Source organism: Mytilus galloprovincialis, chromosome 4 (genome assembly GCF_965363235.1).
Source record: "Mytilus galloprovincialis chromosome 4, xbMytGall1.hap1.1, whole genome shotgun sequence".
NCBI lineage: Eukaryota > Metazoa > Mollusca > Bivalvia > Mytilida > Mytilidae > Mytilus > Mytilus galloprovincialis.
This window is the reverse complement of record NC_134841.1, coordinates 72,296,330-72,313,778: the sequence shown is the minus strand read 5'-3', so window position 1 is coordinate 72,313,778 and position 17,449 is coordinate 72,296,330.

The window sequence follows — 17,449 nt, the reverse complement described above, 5'->3', positions numbered from 1 at the left end:
TTTATTGCTGTCTGATTGGTGTATACCTCATATCTCATTGTACTAATACACCAAAATAGAAAAATCTGTGAAATAAAGATGATATACACTAAAAACAAATGTACCAAATTGAAAGTCTCTCTGTAATTTACAACCATTTACTTCTTGTTTCATATATGCAAAAAAAGTTTTTCTCATTTTAACACTGATCTTAAGATTTAGGGAAAATGTGACAAAACAAAAAGCATAATACCAGCAAAGGATCTCAAATTTTGGCTGCACAATAAGCTAAAAAATTTTGTTATTTCGTTTTTTTATATACAAATTTCATTTTTTTAACATAACTTGTCTGTTTACACAATAATTTGAATTTGAATTGTATTATATTCTGAAAGTACATGTGGTTGAAAAAATATACACAATAGTTTTTTCCAGGTGGTTTACACTTAATTCTTGAATACACCACTACTATTACTTCATGTCTGTTTATAATGTTTAAGAGCCCTCTTCTGCATATAATTGCTATTTGTACTCAAGGATTCCTTCATACATTTGCACAAGTTTATCCTCCTAAGATGTTGCTCCAATGATAAAATCCTGTAATGCATACTTAGCAATCAGACTCTTGGAAAACTTCCTACAGTTCCTGTAATATAATAAAATCCACATGTAATGTTTGTTTCTGTAGTCAAGGTTCAAGCAAAAAAGATTACATCAATTTAATCTCCAATGATTTACTAAACTTGTAATTAGGAGAAAATTGTATTGCATTTTAAGCTCGAGCTCTGACATGATCAATTGATGACTTTATGGTGATTTTTAGTAAAACCCAGACCTAGGTTTTTTACTAGTATTTCCCACTGGGCTGGGCATTGCAATACTCATAAAACCCAGGTTGAATTGCCAAGGTTCCCTGTTTCAGGACATTTTAAAGCTCACTATGCTGTATCAGTTTTGCTCATTGTTGAAAGCTGTACATATGACCATTTATAGTTGGCAGTATTCAGTCATTTGGACTCTAGTGGATAGTTGTCTCATTGGAAGTCGGATCACGCTACATATTTTATAATTTATAATAAATTACTTATGAAAACAAACTGTCTTCATGTACATTATATGTGTACTACATATAACTTGTATATATAAGTATACTTAGTGCCTATAAAACACAACTCATCATTTTCAAGCCCCCTTCTTACATGTCTTAGCCCCTTACAATCATATAGCTTACACCAAAACCAGCTGATTTCTTAATTGATTATAGCTTGTATAGTATACAATAAACAGACCAAAATATGACACTTTATATTGACCAATGAACCCTGCCCAGACAGTATTGTACACCATACAATCAGTTTCAGACAAGGCAAAAATTACTTAGATATCAGTAATAATTGTTTATAATTTTAGTCGAGCTATTTTGATAATTTTCCTCAGACTACAAGTATTACATGGACTGAAAATTACAGAGGTAAATAAATGTTACTACATGCCTATTCCATACATGTATATAGCAGATTAACTTTTCCCTTGATCTGTTGATTGATAGTGTTTTTGGGTTTTTTTTGTCAGTTTGCGTGAACTCCTTTTAATACGCCCGTCGTCTTTTAGACGGGACGTATTATGGTATACCGTTGTCCGTCCATCCGTCCGTCGTCCACACTTCGGACAATAACTCAAAAACACTTTCACCAATTTCCATGAAACTTAAGTGAATTGTTTATATCTATTGACGTAAGCTCCCTTTCGTTTTTTTTTAATTTCAGATTTTAAGTTTTGGATTTATGGGGCTTTATTCATAAAAAAAGGGGGGATTTTCAACACTTCGGACAATAACTCAAAAAGGCTTTCACCAATGTCCATGAAACTTTGGTGAATTGTTTATATTTATTGATGTAAGCTGCCTTTCATTTTTTTATAAATTTCAGATTTTGAGTTTTGGATTTATGGGGCTTTATTCATAAAAAAAGGGGGATTTTCAACACTTCGGACAATAACTCAAAAAGGCTTTCACCAATGTCCATGAAACTTTGGTGAATTGTTTATATCTATTGATGTAAGCTCCCTTTCAATTTTTATAAATTTTAGATTTTAAGTTTTGGATTTATGGGGCTTTATTCATAAAAAAAGGGGGATTTTCAACACTTCGGACAATAAATCAAAAAGGCTTTCACCAATGTCCATGAAACTTTGGTGAATTGTTTATATCTATTGATGTAAGCTCCCTTTCAATTCTTATAAATTTCAGATTTTGAGTTTTGGATTTATGGGGCTTTATTCATAAAAAAGGGGGATTTCAACACTTCGGACAATAACTCAAATAGGCTTTCACCAATGTCCATGAAACTTTGGTGAATTGTTTATATCTATTGATGTAAGCTCCCTTTCAATTTTTATAAATTTCAGATTTTGCATTTCCGTGTTATGAATTTTTATGCTTAAAAAGGGGGGATTTTCCAATTTTGGGACAATAACTAACACTTTCACAAAATTTTATGCAACTTTGATAAATTGTTTATATCTATTGACATAAGCTCCCTTTCCATTTTTATAAATTTTAGATTTTACGTTTTCTTAAGTAATGAATTTTTATATTTAAAAAGGGGGATTTTATGAAATTTTGGTGAATATATTAATGTAATATCCCTTTTGATTTGTATATATATTTCTAGTTGATCATATAAATTCATTTAAAGCATAAAAGACAAGTTAAAAGAGCAACGGGCGTATCATGCGCTAAAGCGCAGCCCTTTATTAAATTTGCACATGATTCAACATTTTTGACATACCACTACAAATACTGAAACAAATACATACCAAATTACATGTACTATAATTATAGGGTCCCATCTACATGTATATTTAATCAATTCATTCATGTCATTGTATAACTTCACTTCCAATTACATCTTGAACTACAAGTGTGTATAATTCTGAAAATTTAAATTCCATTAATTATTATAAATATAAGCCCTGAACCAGATTATTTTTTCCAAATAAAAGTAGAGGCTCTAAGCTCTAAGGCAGTAATCATTTTGATTTTCGGCCGGGGGGATATATTAAACTTGGAATTAATTCTACTATCAAATATCATCTAGAGGCTCTTAAGAGCCTGTGTCGCTCACCTGTCTTAACTGTTGTTTTGAAAATCACAGTTAATAGTATTGCATACCCTTTTAATGATTGAAGCAAAGTTTGATTAAATTTGGCCCAGTAGTTTCAACTAAAAGCTGGTCCATTGTAGTCTTTAATTTAGTAACCTGAAGACCCCCCTGTCATTATTGAATGTTTTCAAGTTGAGACCATTTGAAATTGGTTTTTATACAATTCCCCCTTACACTTCTATAATAAACCCTTTTGATCTAAAAATTGTTATCAAACCTTGGGGCTCAATTTCATAGAGATCTCCAGAAAGGTACACTGTATGGGATTTGCTCATTGTTGGGAGGATGTACTGTGACCTGGTAGTTTTATAAAATGTTATTTTCTATCATCGTATGTCATTTAATCTTAGGTCAAGGGAAATTATACCATATCTTCTTATATCTATATATTTGTTCAGGTGTCAGAACATACACAAATGATGCACAAAATGCAATGTATGTGCATGTATATTATTCAAGAGTTTAATGTTTGGAAACCAGAAAATCCTTGTTTTTTGGACCATAATTATCAAAAGGTTTAGTCCATTAGCACAAAAAGCTGTGGAGTCTGCGCAGTGGCGGTCTGGACCCCTTCCGTCTTGTCTGTAAGTCTGTAGGTCTGTATCTGCAAGAAAAAAACAAAGTGCACATTAGTTCCACATTAATACGACAATTTTGGAAAAAGGGTCCACTAACATTAAGGTCTACTTAACTTTTGAGCTGTGGAGTCTGCGCAGTTACGGTCTGGACCACTTCCGTCTTGTCTGTAGGTCTGTAGGTCTGTATCTGCAAGAAAAAAACAAAGTGCACATTAGTTCCACATTAATACGACAATTTTGGAAAAAGGGTCCACTATCATTAAGGTCTACTTAACTTTTGAGCTGTGGAGTCTGCGCAGTGGCGGTCTGGACCCCTTCCGTCTTGTCTGTAGGTCTGTAGGTCTGTATCTGCAAGAAAAAAACAAAATGCACATTAGTTCCACATTAATACGACAATTTTGGAAAAAGGGTCCACTAACATTAAGGTCTACTTAACTTTTGAGCTGTGGAGTCTGCGCAGTGGCGGTCTGGACCCCTTCCGTCTTGTCTGTAGGTCTGTAGGTCTGTATCTGCAAAAAAAAACAAAGTGCACATTAGTTCCACATTAATACGACAATTTTGGAAATAGGGTCCACTAACATTAAGGTCTACTTAACTTTTGAGCTGTGGAGTCTGCGCAGTGGCGGTCTGGACCCCTTCCGTCTTGTCTGTAGGTCTGTATCTGCAAAAAAAAACCAAAGTGTACATTAGTTCCACATTAATACGACAATTTTGGAAAAAGGGTCCACTAACATTAAGGTCTACTTAACTTTTGAGCTGTGGAGTCTGCGCAGTGGCGGTCTGGACCCCTTCCGTCTTGTCTGTAGGTCTGTAGGTCTGTATCTGCAAGAAAAAAACAAAGTGCACATTAGTTCCACATTAATACGACAATTTTGGAAAAAGGGTCCACTAACATAAAGGTCTACTTAACTTTTGAGCTGTGGAGTCTGCGCAGTGGCGGTCTGGACCCCTTCCGTCTTGTCTGTAGGTCTGTAGGTCTGTATCTGCAAAAAAAAACAAAGTGCACATTGGTTCCACATTAATATGACAATTTTGGAAAAAGGGTCCACTAACATTAAGGTCTACTTAACTTTTGAGCTGTGGAGTCTGCGCAGTGGCGGTCTCGACCCCTTCCGTCTTGTCTGTAGGTCTGTAGGTCTGTATCTGCAAGAAAAAAACAAAGTATACATTAGTTCCACATTAATACGACAATTTTGAAAAAAAGGGTCCACTAACATTAAGGTCTACTTAACTTTTGGGCTGTGGAGTCAGAGCAGTGGCGGTCTGGATCCATTCCGTCTTGTCTGTAGGTCTGTAGGTCTGTATCTGCAAGAAAAAAACAAAGTGCACATTAGTTCCACATTAATACGACAATTTTGGAAAAAGGGTCCACTAACATTAAGGTGTACTTAACTTTTGAGCTGTGGAGTCTGCGCAGTGGCGGTCTGGATCCATTCCGTCTTGTCTGTAGGTCTGTAGGTCTGTATCTGCAAGAAAAAAACAAAGTGCACATTAGTTCCACATTAATACGACAATTTTGGAAAAAGGGTCCACTAACATTAAGGTCTACTTAACTTTTGAGCTGTGGAGTCTGCGCAGTGGCGGTCTGGACCCCTTCCGTCTTGTCTGTAGGTCTGTAGGTCTGTATCTGCAAGAAAAAAACAAAGTGCACATAAGTTCCACATTAATACGACAATTTTGGAAAAAGGGTCCACTAACATTAAGGTCTACTTAACTTTTGAGCTGTGGAGTCTGCGCAGTGGCGGTCTGGACCCCTTCCGTCTTGTCTGTAGGTCTGTAGGTCTGTATCTGCAAGAAAAAAACAAAGTGCACATTAGTTCCACATTAATACGACAATTTTGGAAAAAGGGTCCACTAACATTAAGGTCTACTTAACTTTTGAGCTGTGGAGTCTGCGCAGTGGCGGTCTTGACCCCTTCCGTCTTGTCTGTAGGTCTGTATCTGCAAGAGAAAAATAAAGTGCACATTAGTTCCACATTAATACGACAATTTTGGAAAAAGGGTCCACTAACATTAAGGTCTACTTCACTTTTGAGCTGTAGAGTCTGCGCAGTGGCGGTCTGGACCCCTTCCGTCTTGTCTGTAGGTCTGTATCTGCAAAAAAAAACCAAAGTGTACATTAGTTCCACATTAATACGACAATTTTGGAAAAAGGGTCCACTAACATTAAGGTCTACTTAACTTTTGAGCTGTGGAGTCTGCGCAGTGGCGGTCTGGACCCCTTCCGTCTTGTCTGTAGGTCTGTAGGTCTGTATCTGCAAGAAAAAAACAAAGTGCACATTAGTTCCACATTAATACGACAATTTTGGAAAAAGGGTCCACTAACATTAAGGTCTACTTAACTTTTGAGCTGTGGAGTCTGCGCAGTGGCGGTCTGGACCCCTTCCGTCTTGTCTGTAGGTCTGTAGGTCTGTATCTGCAAGAAAAAAACAAAGTGCACATTAGTTCCACATTAATACGACAATTTTGGAAAAAGGGTCCACTAACATTAAGGTCTACTTAACTTTTGAGCTGTGGAGTCTGCGCAGTGGCGGTCTGGACCCCTTCCGTCTTGTCTGTAGGTCTGTAGGTCTGTATCTGCAAAAAAAAAACAAAGTGCACATAAGTTCCACATTAATACGACAATTTTGGAAAAAGGGTCCACTAACATTAAGGTCTACTTAACTTTTGAGCTGTGGAGTCTGCGCAGTGGCGGTCTGGACCCCTTCCGTCTTGTCTGTAGGTCTGTATCTGCAAGAAAAAAACAAAGTGCACATTAGTTCCACATTAATACGACAATTTTGGAAAAAGGGTCCACTAACATTAAGGTCTACTTAACTTTTGAGCTGTGGAGTCTGCGCAGTGGCGGTCTTGACCCCTTCCGTCTTGTCTGTAGGTCTGTATCTGCAAGAGAAAAATAAAGTGCACATTAGTTCCACATTAATACGACAATTTTGGAAAAAGGGTCCACTAACATTAAGGTCTACTTCACTTTTGAGCTGTGGAGTCTGCGCAGTGGCGGTCTGGACCCCTTCCGTCTTGTCTGTAGGTCTGTATCTGCAAAAAAAAACCAAAGTGTACATTAGTTCCACATTAATACGACAATTTTGGAAAAAGGGTCCACTAACATTAAGGTCTACTTAACTTTTGAGCTGTGGAGTCTGCGCAGTGGCGGTCTGGACCCCTTCCGTCTTGTCTGTAGGTCTGTAGGTCTGTATCTGCAAGAAAAAAACAAAGTGCACATTAGTTCCACATTAATACGACAATTTTGGAAAAAGGGTCCACTAACATTAAGGTCTACTTAACTTTTGAGCTGTGGAGTCTGCGCAGTGGCGGTCTGGACCCCTTCCGTCTTGTCTGTAGGTCTGTATCTGCAAAAAAAAACCAAAGTGTACATTAGTTCCACATTAATACGACAATTTTGGAAAAAGGGTCCACTAACATTAAGGTCTACTTAACTTTTGAGCTGTGGAGTCTGCGCAGTGGCGGTCTGGACCCCTTCCGTCTTGTCTGTAGGTCTGTAGGTCTGTATCTGCAAGAAAAAAACAAAGTGCACATTAGTTCCACATTAATACGACAATTTTGGAAAAAGGGTCCACTAACATAAAGGTCTACTTAACTTTTGAGCTGTGGAGTCTGCGCAGTGGCGGTCTGGACCCCTTCCGTCTTGTCTGTAGGTCTGTAGGTCTGTATCTGCAAAAAAAAACAAAGTGCACATTGGTTCCACATTAATATGACAATTTTGGAAAAAGGGTCCACTAACATTAAGGTCTACTTAACTTTTGAGCTGTGGAGTCTGCGCAGTGGCGGTCTCGACCCCTTCCGTCTTGTCTGTAGGTCTGTAGGTCTGTATCTGCAAGAAAAAAACAAAGTATACATTAGTTCCACATTAATACGACAATTTTGAAAAAAAGGGTCCACTAACATTAAGGTCTACTTAACTTTTGGGCTGTGGAGTCAGAGCAGTGGCGGTCTGGATCCATTCCGTCTTGTCTGTAGGTCTGTAGGTCTGTATCTGCAAAAAAAAACAAAGTGCACATTAGTTCCACATTAATACAACAATTTTGGAAAAAGGGTCCACTAACATTAAGGTCTACTTAACTTTTGAGCTGTGGAGTCTGCGCAGTGGCGGTCTGGACCCCTTCCGTCTTGTCTGTAGGTCTGTAGGTCTGTATCTGCAAGAAAAAAACAAAGTGCACATTAGTTCCACATTAATACGACAATTTTGGAAAAAGGGTCCACTAACATTAAGGTCTACTTAACTTTTGAGCTGTGGAGTCTGCGCAGTGGCGGTCTGGACCCCTTCCGTCTTGTCTGTAGGTCTGTAGGTCTGTATCTGCAAGAAAAAAACAAAGTGCACATTAGTTCCACATTAATACGACAATTTTGGAAAAAGGGTCCACTAACATTAAGGTCTACTTAACTTTTGAGCTGTGGAGTCTGCGCAGTGGCGGTCTGGACCCCTTCCGTCTTGTCTGTAGGTCTGTAGGTCTGTATCTGCAAAAAAAAAACAAAGTGCACATAAGTTCCACATTAATACGACAATTTTGGAAAAAGGGTCCACTAACATTAAGGTCTACTTAACTTTTGAGCTGTGGAGTCTGCGCAGTGGCGGTCTGGACCCCTTCCGTCTTGTCTGTAGGTCTGTAGGTCTGTATCTGCAAGAAAAAAACAAAGTGCACATTAGTTCCACATTAATACGACAATTTTGGAAAAAGGGTCCACTAACATTAAGGTCTACTTAACTTTTGAGCTGTGGAGTCTGCGCAGTGGCGGTCTGGACCCCTTCCGTCTTGTCTGTAGGTCTGTATCTGCAAGAGAAAAATAAAGTGCACATTAGTTCCACATTAATACGACAATTTTGGAAAAAGGGTCCACTAACATTAAGGTCTACTTCACTTTTGAGCTGTAGAGTCTGCGCAGTGGCGGTCTGGACCCCTTCCGTCTTGTCTGTAGGTCTGTATCTGCAAAAAAAAACCAAAGTGTACATTAGTTCCACATTAATACGACAATTTTGGAAAAAGGGTCCACTAACATTAAGGTCTACTTAACTTTTGAGCTGTGGAGTCTGCGCAGTGGCGGTCTGGACCCCTTCCGTCTTGTCTGTAGGTCTGTAGGTCTGTATCTGCAAGAAAAAAACAAAGTGCACATTAGTTCCACATTAATACGACAATTTTGGAAAAAGGGTCCACTAACATTAAGGTCTACTTAACTTTTGAGCTGTGGAGTCTGCGCAGTGGCGGTCTGGACCCCTTCCGTCTTGTCTGTAGGTCTGTATCTGCAAAAAAAAACCAAAGTGTACATTAGTTCCACATTAATACGACAATTTTGGAAAAAGGGTCCACTAACATTAAGGTCTACTTAACTTTTGAGCTGTGGAGTCTGCGCAGTGGCGGTCTGGACCCCTTCCGTCTTGTCTGTAGGTCTGTAGGTCTGTATCTGCAAGAAAAAAACAAAGTGCACATTAGTTCCACATTAATACGACAATTTTGGAAAAAGGGTCCACTAACATAAAGGTCTACTTAACTTTTGAGCTGTGGAGTCTGCGCAGTGGCGGTCTGGACCCCTTCCGTCTTGTCTGTAGGTCTGTAGGTCTGTATCTGCAAAAAAAAACAAAGTGCACATTGGTTCCACATTAATATGACAATTTTGGAAAAAGGGTCCACTAACATTAAGGTCTACTTAACTTTTGAGCTGTGGAGTCTGCGCAGTGGCGGTCTCGACCCCTTCCGTCTTGTCTGTAGGTCTGTAGGTCTGTATCTGCAAGAAAAAAACAAAGTATACATTAGTTCCACATTAATACGACAATTTTGAAAAAAAGGGTCCACTAACATTAAGGTCTACTTAACTTTTGGGCTGTGGAGTCAGAGCAGTGGCGGTCTGGATCCATTCCGTCTTGTCTGTAGGTCTGTAGGTCTGTATCTGCAAAAAAAAACAAAGTGCACATTAGTTCCACATTAATACAACAATTTTGGAAAAAGGGTCCACTAACATTAAGGTCTACTTAACTTTTGAGCTGTGGAGTCTGCGCAGTGGCGGTCTGGACCCCTTCCGTCTTGTCTGTAGGTCTGTAGGTCTGTATCTGCAAGAAAAAAACAAAGTGCACATTAGTTCCACATTAATACGACAATTTTGGAAAAAGGGTCCACTAACATTAAGGTCTACTTAACTTTTGAGCTGTGGAGTCTGCGCAGTGGCGGTCTGGACCCCTTCCGTCTTGTCTGTAGGTCTGTAGGTCTGTATCTGCAAAAAAAACAAAGTGCACATAAGTTCCACATTAATACGACAATTTTGGAAAAAGGGTCCACTAACATTAAGGTCTACTTAACTTTTGAGCTGTGGAGTCTGCGCAGTGGCGGTCTGGACCCCTTCCGTCTTGTCTGTAGGTCTGTAGGTCTGTATCTGCAAGAAAAAAACAAAGTGCACATTAGTTCCACATTAATACGACAATTTTGGAAAAAGGGTCCACTAACATTAAGGTCTACTTAACTTTTGAGCTGTGGAGTCTGCGCAGTGGCGGTCTCGACCCCTTCCGTCTTGTCTGTAGGTCTGTATCTGCAAAAAAAAAAACAAAGTGCACATTAGTTCCACATTAATACGACAATTTTGGAAAAAGGGTCCACTAACATTAAGGTCTACTTAACTTTTGAGCTGTGGAATCTGAGCAGTGGCGGTCTGGACCCCTTCCGTCTTGTCTGTAGGTCTGTAGGTCTGTATCTGCAAGAAAAAAACAAAGTGCACATTAGTTCCACATTAATACGACAATTTTGGAAAAAGGGTCCACTAACATTAAGGTCTACTTAACTTTTGAGCTGTGGAGTCTGCGCAGTGGCGGTCTGGACCCCTTCCGTCTTGTCTGTAGGTCTGTAGGTCTGTATCTGCAAAAAAAAACAAAGTGCACATTGGTTCCACATTAATATGACAATTTTGGAAAAAGGGTCCACTAACATTAAGGTCTACTTAACTTTTGAGCTGTGGAGTCTGCGCAGTGGCGGTCTGGACCCCTTCCGTCTTGTCTGTAGGTCTGTAGGTCTGTATCTGCAAGAAAAAAACAAAGTCCACATTAGTTCCACATTAATACGACAATTTTGGAAAAAAGGTCCACTAACATTAAGGTCTACTTAACTTTTGAGCTGTGGAGTCTGCGCAATGGCGGTCTGGACCCCTTCCGTCTTGTCTGTAGGTCTGTAGGTCTGTATCTGCAAAAAAAAAAACAAAGTGCACATAAGTTCCACATTAATACGACAATTTTGGAAAAAGGGTCCACTAACATTAAGGTCTACTTAACTTTTGAGCTGTGGAGTCTGCGCAGTGGCGGTCTGGACCCCTTCCGTCTTGTCTGTAGGTCTGTATCTGCAAAAAAAAACCAAAGTGTACATTAGTTCCACATTAATACGACAATTTTGGAAAAAGGGTCCACTAACATTAAGGTCTACTTAACTTTTGAGCTGTGGAGTCTGCGCAGTGGCGGTCTGGACCCCTTCCGTCTTGTCTGTAGGTCTGTAGGTCTGTATCTGCAAGAAAAAAACAAAGTGCACATTAGTTCCACATTAATACGACAATTTTGGAAAAAGGGTCCACTAACATAAAGGTCTACTTAACTTTTGAGCTGTGGAGTCTGCGCAGTGGCGGTCTGGACCCCTTCCGTCTTGTATGTAGGTCTGTAGGTCTGTATCTGCAAAAAAAAACAAAGTGCACATTGGTTCCACATTAATATGACAATTTTGGAAAAAGGGTCCACTAACATTAAGGTCTACTTAACTTTTGAGCTGTGGAGTCTGCGCAGTGGCGGTCTCGACCCCTTCCGTCTTGTCTGTAGGTCTGTAGGTCTGTATCTGCAAGAAAAAAACAAAGTATACATTAGTTCCACATTAATACGACAATTTTGAAAAAAAGGGTCCACTAACATTAAGGTCTACTTAACTTTTGGGCTGTGGAGTCAGAGCAGTGGCGGTCTGGATCCATTCCGTCTTGTCTGTAGGTCTGTAGGTCTGTATCTGCAAAAAAAAACAAAGTGCACATTAGTTCCACATTAATACAACAATTTTGGAAAAAGGGTCCACTAACATTAAGGTCTACTTAACTTTTGAGCTGTGGAGTCTGCGCAGTGGCGGTCTGGACCCCTTCCGTCTTGTCTGTAGGTCTGTAGGTCTGTATCTGCAAGAAAAAAACAAAGTGCACATTAGTTCCACATTAATACGACAATTTTGGAAAAAGGGTCCACTAACATTAAGGTCTACTTAACTTTTGAGCTGTGGAGTCTGCGCAGTGGCGGTCTGGACCCCTTCCGTCTTGTCTGTAGGTCTGTAGGTCTGTATCTGCAAAAAAAACAAAGTGCACATAAGTTCCACATTAATACGACAATTTTGGAAAAAGGGTCCACTAACATTAAGGTCTACTTAACTTTTGAGCTGTGGAGTCTGCGCAGTGGCGGTCTGGACCCCTTCCGTCTTGTCTGTAGGTCTGTAGGTCTGTATCTGCAAGAAAAAAACAAAGTGCACATTAGTTCCACATTAATACGACAATTTTGGAAAAAGGGTCCACTAACATTAAGGTCTACTTAACTTTTGAGCTGTGGAGTCTGCGCAGTGGCGGTCTCGACCCCTTCCGTCTTGTCTGTAGGTCTGTATCTGCAAAAAAAAAAACAAAGTGCACATTAGTTCCACATTAATACGACAATTTTGGAAAAAGGGTCCACTAACATTAAGGTCTACTTAACTTTTGAGCTGTGGAGTCTGAGCAGTGGCGGTCTGGACCCCTTCCGTCTTGTCTGTAGGTCTGTAGGTCTGTATCTGCAAGAAAAAAACAAAGTGCACATTAGTTCCACATTAATACGACAATTTTGGAAAAAGGGTCCACTAACATTAAGGTCTACTTAACTTTTGAGCTGTGGAGTCTGCGCAGTGGCGGTCTGGACCCCTTCCGTCTTGTCTGTAGGTCTGTAGGTCTGTATCTGCAAAAAAAAACAAAGTGCACATTGGTTCCACATTAATATGACAATTTTGGAAAAAGGGTCCACTAACATTAAGGTCTACTTAACTTTTGAGCTGTGGAGTCTGCGCAGTGGCGGTCTGGACCCCTTCCGTCTTGTCTGTAGGTCTGTAGGTCTGTATCTGCAAGAAAAAAACAAAGTGCACATTAGTTCCACATTAATACGACAATTTTGGAAAAAAGGTCCACTAACATTAAGGTCTACTTAACTTTTGAGCTGTGGAGTCTGCGCAATGGCGGTCTGGACCCCTTCCGTCTTGTCTGTAGGTCTGTAGGTCTGTATCTGCAAAAAAAAAAACAAAGTGCACATAAGTTCCACATTAATACGACAATTTTGGAAAAAGGGTCCACTAACATTAAGGTCTACTTAACTTTTGAGCTGTGGAGTCTGCGCAGTGGCGGTCTGGACCCCTTCCGTCTTGTCTGTAGGTCTGTAGGTCTGTATCTGCAAGAAAAAAACAAAGTGCACATTAGTTCCACATTAATACGACAATTTTGGAAAAAGGGTCCACTAACATTAAGGTCTACTTAACTTTTGAGCTGTGGAGTCTGCGCAGTGGCGGTCTGGACCCCTTCCGTCTTGTCTGTAGGTCTGTAGGTCTGTATCTGCAAGAAAAAAACAAAGTATACATTAGTTCCACATTAATACGACAATTTTGAAAAAAAGGGTCCACTAACATTAAGGTCTACTTAACTTTTGAGCTGTGGAGTCTGCGCAGTGGCGGTCTGGATCCATTCCGTCTTGTCTGTCGGTCTGTAGGTCTGTATCTGCAAAAAAAAAAACAAAGTGCACATTAGTTCCACATTAATACGACAATTTTGGAAAAAGGGTCCACTAACATTAAGGTCTACTTAACTTTTGAGCTGTGGAGTCTGCGCAGTGGCGGTCTGGACCCCTTCCGTCTTGTCTGTAGGTCTGTAGGTCTGTATCTGCAAGAGAAAAATAAAGTGCACATTAGTTCCACATTAATACGACAATTTTGGAAAAAGGGTCCACTAACATTAAGGTCTACTTAACTTTTGAGCTGTAGAGTCTGCGCAGTGGCGGTCTGGACCCCTTCCGTCTTGTCTGTAGGTCTGTATCTGCAAGAAAAAAACAAAGTGCACATTAGTTCCACATTAATACGACAATTTTGGAAAAAGGGTCCACTAACATTAAGGTCTACTTAACTTTTGAGCTGTGGAGTCTGCGCAGTGGCGGTCTGGACCCCTTCCGTCTTGTCTGTAGGTCTGTAGGTCTGTATCTGCAAAAAAAAACAAAGTGCACATTGGTTCCACATTAATATGACAATTTTGGAAAAAGGGTCCACTAACATTAAGGTCTACTTAACTTTTGAGCTGTGGAGTCTGCGCAGTGGCGGTCTGGACCCCTTCCGTCTTGTCTGTAGGTCTGTAGGTCTGTATCTGCAAGAAAAAAACAAAGTGCACATTAGTTCCACATTAATACGACAATTTTGGAAAAAGGGTCCACTAACATTAAGGTCTACTTAACTTTTGAGCTGTGGAGTCTGCGCAATGGCGGTCTGGACCCCTTCCGTCTTGTCTGTAGGTCTGTAGGTCTGTATCTGCAAAAAAAAAACAAAAAACAAAGTGCACATAAGTTCCACATTAATACGACAATTTTGGAAAAAGGGTCCACTAACATTAAGGTCTACTTAACTTTTGAGCTGTGGAGTCTGCGCAGTGGCGGTCTGGACCCCTTCCGTCTTGTCTGTAGGTCTGTAGGTTTGTATCTGCAAGAAAAAAACAAAGTGCACATTAGTTCCACATTAATACGACAATTTTGGAAAAAGGGTCCACTAACATTAAGGTCTACTTAACTTTTGAGCTGTGGAGTCTGCGCAGTGGCGGTCTGGACCCCTTCCGTCTTGTCTGTAGGTCTGTAGGTCTGTATCTGCAAAAAAAAACAAAGTGCACATTGGTTCCACATTAATATGACAATTTTGGAAAAAGGGTCCACTAACATTAAGGTCTACTTAACTTTTGAGCTGTGGAGTCTGCGCAGTGGCGGTCTCGACCCCTTCCGTCTTGTCTGTAGGTCTGTAGGTCTGTATCTGCAAGAAAAAAACAAAGTATACATTAGTTCCACATTAATACGACAATTTTGAAAAAAAGGGTCAACTAACATTAAGGTCTACTTAACTTTTGGGCTGTGGAGTCAGCGCAGTGGCGGTCTGGATCCATTCCGTCTTGTCTGTAGGTCTGTAGGTCTGTATCTGCAAAAAAAAACAAAGTGCACATTAGTTCCACATTAATACAACAATTTTGGAAAAAGGGTCCACTAACATTAAGGTCTACTTAACTTTTGAGCTGTGGAGTCTGCGCAGTGGCGGTCTGGACCCCTTCCGTCTTGTCTGTAGGTCTGTAGGTCTGTATCTGCAAGAAAAAAACAAAGTGCACATTAGTTCCACATTAATACGACAATTTTGGAAAAAGGGTCCACTAACATTAAGGTCTACTTAACTTTTGAGCTGTGGAGTCTGCGCAGTGGCGGTCTGGACCCCTTCCGTCTTGTCTGTAGGTCTGTAGGTCTGTATCTGCAAAAAAAACAAAGTGCACATAAGTTCCACATTAATACGACAATTTTGGAAAAAGGGTCCACTAACATTAAGGTCTACTTAACTTTTGAGCTGTGGAGTCTGCGCAGTGGCGGTCTGGACCCCTTCCGTCTTGTCTGTAGGTCTGTAGGTCTGTATCTGCAAGAAAAAAACAAAGTGCACATTAGTTCCACATTAATACGACAATTTTGGAAAAAGGGTCCACTAACATTAAGGTCTACTTAACTTTTGAGCTGTGGAGTCTGCGCAGTGGCGGTCTGGACCCCTTCCGTCTTGTCTGTAGGTCTGTAGGTCTGTATCTGCAAAAAAAAACAAAGTGCACATTGGTTCCACATTAATATGACAATTTTGGAAAAAGGGTCCACTAACATTAAGGTCTACTTAACTTTTGAGCTGTGGAGTCTGCGCAGTGGCGGTCTGGACCCCTTCCGTCTTGTCTGTAGGTCTGTAGGTCTGTATCTGCAAGAAAAAAACAAAGTGCACATTAGTTCCACATTAATACGACAATTTTGGAAAAAAGGTCCACTAACATTAAGGTCTACTTAACTTTTGAGCTGTGGAGTCTGCGCAATGGCGGTCTGGACCCCTTCCGTCTTGTCTGTAGGTCTGTAGGTCTGTATCTGCAAAAAAAAAAACAAAGTGCACATAAGTTCCACATTAATACGACAATTTTGGAAAAAGGGTCCACTAACATTAAGGTCTACTTAACTTTTGAGCTGTGGAGTCTGCGCAGTGGCGGTCTGGACCCCTTCCGTCTTGTCTGTAGGTCTGTAGGTCTGTATCTGCAAGAAAAAAACAAAGTGCACATTAGTTCCACATTAATACGACAATTTTGGAAAAAGGGTCCACTAACATTAAGGTCTACTTAACTTTTGAGCTGTGGAGTCTGCGCAGTGGCGGTCTGGACCCCTTCCGTCTTGTCTGTAGGTCTGTAGGTCTGTATCTGCAAAAAAAAACAAAGTGCACATTGGTTCCACATTAATATGACAATTTTGGAAAAAGGGTCCACTAACATTAAGGTCTACTTAACTTTTGAGCTGTGGAGTCTGCGCAGTGGCGGTCTGGACCCCTTCCGTCTTGTCTGTAGGTCTGTAGGTCTGTATCTGCAAGAAAAAAACAAAGTGCACATTAGTTCCACATTAATACGACAATTTTGGAAAAAGGGTCCACTAACATTAAGGTCTACTTAACTTTTGAGCTGTGGAGTCTGCGCAATGGCGGTCTGGACCCCTTCCGTCTTGTCTGTAGGTCTGTAGGTCTGTATCTGCAAAAAAAAAACAAAGTGCACATAAGTTCCACATTAATACGACAATTTTGGAAAAAGGGTCCACTAACATTAAGGTCTACTTAACTTTTGAGCTGTGGAGTCTGCGCAGTGGCGGTCTGGACCCCTTCCGTCTTGTCTGTAGGTCTGTAGGTTTGTATCTGCAAGAAAAAAACAAAGTGCACATTAGTTCCACATTAATACGACAATTTTGGAAAAAGGGTCCACTAACATTAAGGTCTACTTAACTTTTGAGCTGTGGAGTCTGCGCAGTGGCGGTCTGGACCCCTTCCGTCTTGTCTGTAGGTCTGTAGGTCTGTATCTGCAAGAAAAAAACAAAGTATACATTAGTTCCACATTAATACGACAATTTTGAAAAAAAGGGTCCACTAACATTAAGGTCTACTTAACTTTTGAGCTGTGGAGTCTGCGCAGTGGCGGTCTGGATCCATTCCGTCTTGTCTGTCGGTCTGTAGGTCTGTATCTGCAAAAAAAAACCAAAGTGCACATTAGTTCCACATTAATACGACAATTTTGGAAAAAGGGTCCACTAACATTAAGGTCTACTTAACTTTTGAGCTGTGGAGTCTGCGCAGTGGCGGTCTGGACCCCTTCCGTCTTGTCTGTAGGTCTGTAGGTCTGTATCTGCAAGAGAAAAATAAAGTGCACATTAGTTCCACATTAATACGACAATTTTGGAAAAAGGGTCCACTAACATTAAGGTCTACTTCACTTTTGAGCTGTAGAGTCTGCGCAGTGGCGGTCTGGACCCCTTCCGTCTTGTCTGTAGGTCTGTAGGTCTGTATCTGCAAGAAAAAAACAAAGTGCACATTAGTTCCACATTAATACGACAATTTTGGAAAAAGGGTCCACTAACATTAAGGTCTACTTAACTTTTGAGCCGTGGAGTCTGCGCAGTGGTGGTCTGGACCCCTT